General features: G+C 53.7%; 1 protein-coding gene across 1 annotated transcript in view; it reads right to left on the reverse strand.

Moving 5' to 3' along the window:
* The window catches only part of PRDM15 (PR/SET domain 15), a 76,231-nt gene that overhangs the window by 69,762 nt on the left and 510 nt on the right, over positions 1-5,959 (reverse strand). The window lies entirely within an intron of this gene.

Genomic DNA, 5,959 nt, shown 5'->3' on the forward strand with positions numbered 1-5,959 from the left:
AGTCTTATACGGCGAGTATATAACAAACTCTGTATTTTGAGTGGAAATGTTAGGGGGTCGTCTTATACGCCCAGTCATCTTATACGCCGGCAAATACGGTATGTTAGATTTTGTTGTGCCGTGTGTGTAATTTTGTTGTGCTGTTTCTGTTTGTGCGGAGGAGTTGTGTGTTGTGTTGTTTGCATATGTTGTGTGCTGTTTTGTGTGGGTCTTGTGTTGTTTGTGTGTAACTTTGTTGCGCTGTTTCTGCTGTGTCTGTGTATGGGTGTCGAGTCTGGTGGTGGTGGGGGCAGTGTTGGCGGAGGGTACCCATGGTGACGTCTTCACACATCCTGCAATAGCTCTCCTTACGGTTTACTTTTCTCAGGGTCCAGCCAACAGCGGCCCAGGGCTTCCACGGCGCTCCTGGAGCCCTGCTTGTGGCGGCTGCCGTCAGGCCCTCCCTCACCGGCAGCCGGATTTGTTAATTCTCTTCGTGTGGAAGGAGCCCCCATTTCCTGAGGCCCGTTGCTTCCATCTCCTTGGCTTAGTCTTTTGATTTGGGGAGCACATTTTCCCGTACGTTCCCCGGGAGGTAGAACTTCTGAGAGGAGTCGCCATGTCTGCAAATGTCTGTTCCAATCTCACAGGGAAGCCGGCTTGCCTGGCACGTGGCACTCTCACACAGGTCACTGGAGGGAAGGCTCCATCGCCCTTCAGCCCCCAGCGTCACCGCGGAGGAGTCTGACGTCTGTCTAGCCGGCAACCTTCAGTGCATGACTCCCAAGCCCCGAATCTTCCGGCATGTCTGTTTTCGCTGCAGTGACCTCAGGTTCCACGCCGGCTTCGATGCTGAGCACTGGCTGGCCTGCTCACCCCGGCACTCCTGTCCTTCAGCCTGAAGATTTTCTTGTGTTTCTTTCACAATTTCCTCTTTCAGAACCTCTTAGTTTCCATCAAAGACGACATCTAAGTTTCTGATTTTCACGTCTGGTTCTCTCAGCGGGATTTCTGAGCCATGAGAGGCGAGCGAGGCCTGCACGCTGCCATCTTAAAAGTGGAAACTGAGGTAGTGTTGACTTTATCATGTTGATTAGGGCTCTAACTGGCAGTTATCCTTCAACTTAACAAAAAAAGGGGGGAGCGTGAGGCCCGATACTTAATAATGGGCCTTGTGTGCCAGACAAGGTCTTTTAAAAGTAGGCACCCCGGGTGGGTGCTTCGATGGGGGAAAGATCATCATGCACCCTCAGCAAAAGGTTGGGGGGCACTGTGGACAGACTGGGAAGTGGCAGAGAACCAAGCCCGGAGAAGGCAGATGTGTCGGGGGAAAGGGGCCCAGAGGGACCCCAGGGGATCCAGGCAGCAGGACCGAAGAGGCCTGCCCAGAGCAAGGATTTCTATAAACCTCTTGACTAATAAGGTGCTAAAATTACACTTATGTTTCTGGTCACAATGAAAGGCAAGCTTACTTACTCTAACTAATTCACATATATATTTTTTAAACTTACAAAAGGCCAAAAACCTTGAGGTAAAGTTACAAAACGTTGGGAACACTCCTTTTCAAAGGCAGACTATCCAGCAGGTACGGTCCCTTCTCCCCAGAGGGTGAGTGAGAAGTGACAGTCCCCTTGCACGAATCATGATTTAAGAACACTCGGCTTTTAACGCGGCACCGAAGGCAGAAGCCCATTTAATAAAGGTTTTCTGATGACGCTTGTATCTACCCATGCTCCCACACACTGCGCTGGACATCGGCACGTCACACGGAGCCAATAACACTCAGCACCTCTCAGGTGAGGAACGGCACCATCTCTGAGAAGGCCAAGTTTGTGGAGCCACGGCCCCGTGGGCTCTGGAGGAATCGAGGGGAGATCGGGGGTAGGGCTCCCTCCGATCTTATCAGGATGCGAGGATTTTCAACAGGGGCCACAGTGAGCCCGAGCTGCCGCCCCCGCTGGCCCAAGGGCGCCTGTCCGCCCCCAAGCCCCCAGGACCGGCTTCCCAGCCTCACATCCCCGCCCTCTTGTTCCTCTAGTAGAAACTCCCACCCAATCTTTCAGACCTCATCCAAATGGCGCTCCTCTCTGAAGCCTTCATTCAACACAGGGGTGCATCACACCCACTCTTCCCGGGGAGGCCCAGTAAGACCTACATACAAACAAGAACGAAGCAAATATAAAAAATAAATCACCTGCCCATCCACACCTTCCTAATTACACACCCCTCTCCAGCAGCGAGCCACACCCCAATTGTTCACACCAGCCTGCACAGCGCCCACTCCTGCCTCACCCCCCACCCCGCTCTACTGCTCCATTTCTGTTTCCTTTCATGGCAAAAATCCTGGGAAGGGCTCCAATGGTGTCCTCCCCTCCCGTTCTCCCTTGAATGGAAGGATTTTGCCCGCCCCCCCCCCCAGCAGCTCACCTGGTCACCCAACCCTGCACCAGCTCCCGCCCCTGGGCTGCGTTCCACAGTGGGCCCTCACCCTCCCTCCGGAAACCCTTTCTCCCATGGTCCCCCAGTTTCTTCCTTCCACCCCACCCCAGCTCCTCCCTAAGCCCCTTTGTTCCCATCGCCCACCCAAAGCCACCACGGGGGGTGACCCAGGCTGGCCCCATGGTCTTCTCTCCCTCGGGACCCAGCACTGACCCCAAGCCACCTCCCAAACCCATGGCACCAGTCCAGCCCTTGGTCCTCCCCAGACACCACCTGATGCCTGGTTCCAGGCACCGCCAACATCTTTGCTCATATTGCTGCAAAAGTATAATAGTTTACAAAATGCTATGCCCTGCGCTTGAGCCGACAGCTTAAACTGGAACCCCTGGTTTAAACAGCTGCAGGGGACGTAATTTCCAGCATATTATAAATATTGCCTTCTTAAAATAAAACTGTTATGTCACTCCTCTAAACATGTCTACTGGAATCTAAGCGTGATGGTGCCACGTCCACTGCAATCAATTTGCAAAGCACACGAACAAGCCCTTCTTCAACTGTCAGGAAGCTCACGGCACGCCTTTCTCTGTGGTCTCCTATTTCCACCACAGCAGACGTTAAATCCAATGTGATATATTCATGCTTGAAATGGATCTATTGATCACACGACAAATATGCACAGGAATCATCAGATCAGTCTCTTCTATTGCCATAAGGGTGTGCAAACTTCTTCTGGACTGAGTTACCATTGTAACCACTGGAACCCCATTGATCGAAACAGAAACCTAGCATATGCTCTGGCCAACAGTCACCTAACATAGAAGCTGTGTTCAACGGGGCAGGTAGGGCTTTTCCCCCAGCTGGTTCACATGTCATGGACCAACGTGCAGCCCTGTTCCTATGCTCCGTTTTTATAAATGTGAGTGCAGGAAACCATGGTCCACAGACGAGTAGATGGGAACGGGCGAGCTTTCCCGTTATGGCAGTGTCCCCCACAGCTACTCATCAACGACCACCGTAAATGCTGACAGGTCCCCCACCTCTTCCGTCAGCAGGGCGGCACCTCCCACCTGCTGAAAGCCTGAGGTCTTACCCCACGGTGGTCTCACCGTGACACACACACATCTGTGGGGACCCTGAGGTGTACACACCCCAGGCCCACGGCCCACATCAAGACTGGGGGTGGGGGTTGCTGCATCCTGGACCGCGAGAGGACGGACCCTTCCTCAGGATGAGAGAGTGTAGGTTAGGCTCTGGACCCCGGGCCCTGGGCAAGGATGCTCCCACCCCAGAGGGGCGGTCTAAAGATGCCACTCGTCTGCAGGGCCCTTGGCTCCCCCGATCACACCCCAACCGCCCCGGCACATCTGTTCTCTGTATCTCAGTAAATGGCACCTCCCGTCACCCATCACACACTCCCCAACCAGCAGCAAGGCCCGCCTCACGCTGGAAACACACTTTGTCCTCTCTCCTCATTCCCCCTTCTGCCGCCACCATTTTTAGTAGAATCTTGCGGGGCCTTGATTCTCCACACGGCAGCCACAGGGAAGTTTCTGAAAAGACCCAGGCTCTGTCCCACCCCGGCCCAAAGCCCCCAGCAGTGTCAACCTTGCATTCAGGATAAACTGAGTGGTGGACGGCATGTGATGCCTCCTGTGCGCTCCCCTTGGCCACGCTGGCCTTTCTCATCCTTGGGCGCACAAAGCTTGTTTCCACCCCAGGGCCTTTGCACTTGCCATTTGTCTGCCTATGATACCCTCACCCCAGATGTCCATGGAGCACCTCACAGCAATGGTCTCCGTTCAAATGGCTGCTGCTCAGACAGACCTTTCTAGTCCCAACTGCCTGTGTGCGTACCCCTACCCACACCTGGGCCTCCCCCTGCTGTCGGTCCTTCCATCCTTCCTTCCTTCTTCTCCATGCTCTAACCACTGTCTACCTGACACCGTCTTATTGTTGTCTGCACCCTCCTTGTAGACCATTAGGTCCTCCAGGCAGGGCCTTCTCTTTTGTTCTCTGCAGTACCCGCTGAAGAGACACTTGCTGAATGAACAGCCACACTCATGAACTCTTTGAGGTGATGTGGACAGGGATCATCTATACTTCACAAATGTGACAAGGGGGCTGAGAAAGCATTTGACTCACTGCAGTCTCAACCTCTGAAATCACGTGCGTCAGAAAGAGTGGTCTTAAATCTCCAGTAAATCTGCAAAACGGGAGGGGTGTTCTCTCCCTGGCCTTCTACACGGATGATGGCACCAAGGGAATGAGAGGCATATCCTAAGCAAACAGAGTTCCCGCTCAAAAATAAGTGTGCCGAGAAAAGCTATTAGCCTGGAAACTGGGGTTTTAAAATTTGTGTTCTGGGGAAAAAAAATAATAACTGTCCCTCCTGCTTCCAAAATCAAACATATTATTATATTCTTTGTTGGCAACTTTTCTGCTAAAGTATGAATCAAAGCTATCAGGGGGAAAAAAAACCGTCCATAAATGATAAAATTTACTGTTTTTCCCTTTCCAAGTCCAAACTATAGTTGTCCTATTTCTGGACCATTCACCATAAGGCAGTGATGTCAAGGAAATGCAGAGAAGCTGAGTGGAGCAGTGAAAATGTGGAGAATGTGAAAATGCCCAGGTTTGAAACAAAATACGGTGTGGTGTGTGTGAACTGGGGGGGAAGCACCTCACTTATAAAAACCAAGTGTCTGCAGAGTGGCACTCTCTAGGGAGACTTCTCATCCTTGCCTTTTAAGGTTTATCACAAAACCAGTTGCTCATTTACGTAAAAACACCTTCCGGGACCAAGCTGAGTTCTCCAAATGTATCTGGTAAGTCTGGATTTCATGCTAGTGGCTGAAGCAAACGTGGTTTTGTGCTTCGGCAGCTTTACATACACACACAGCCACGTGTCTCTGGTCACACACTTGTTTCTACCATTTTAATCTGCTCTTTCTGGGGGGGGGGGTATTAAATTTCTGAGCATTTGTGGAGAAAAAACCCTCATCCACTACCTTAGGAGCTTAATAAAGGTAAGCACATAACTATCAGGTAGGTCGGTATTTCCATGCTGGGGTCTCACTTCTGTCTACTCAAAACTGACCCTTAGGGAGGAGGCCTGTCCCTCTCGCCAGAGGCCACAGGGCCAGCGCCCCCACCTGTCCGAGCCGCGGCGGCCGAGCCTCACCTGTGCGGCCGGCACGCCCCTTCGCGGCCCAGCCACCCACCCGAGGGCGGGCACATGTCACCTGCCCACGGGTCTGACCACCTTCCCCTCTGCCACCCAGGGGTTTACGGAAACAGAACGCAGGGTGCTCCTGGGGGGCCGGGGGAGCCCCATCGCCCGTCCTCTTGCTTTTCTAACCGCGAAGGCGGAGGCCCAGGGACCCTCCTAGCGCGTCCCCGGGGTCTGTGCCCGGGTATGGGGAGGGTGACATCATGGGGGGCCGAGGGCGACGCAGGCACCCGGGGGAGGAGACGCGGGCCGGGGGCGGGCGAGCCCCCCGCGCCGCGCCCACGGGCGAGCGCGGCCCCGCGCCGGCGGGTG

Source organism: Hipposideros armiger, unplaced genomic scaffold (genome assembly GCF_001890085.2).
Source record: "Hipposideros armiger isolate ML-2016 unplaced genomic scaffold, ASM189008v1 scaffold_458, whole genome shotgun sequence".
Taxonomy (NCBI): domain Eukaryota; kingdom Metazoa; phylum Chordata; class Mammalia; order Chiroptera; family Hipposideridae; genus Hipposideros; species Hipposideros armiger.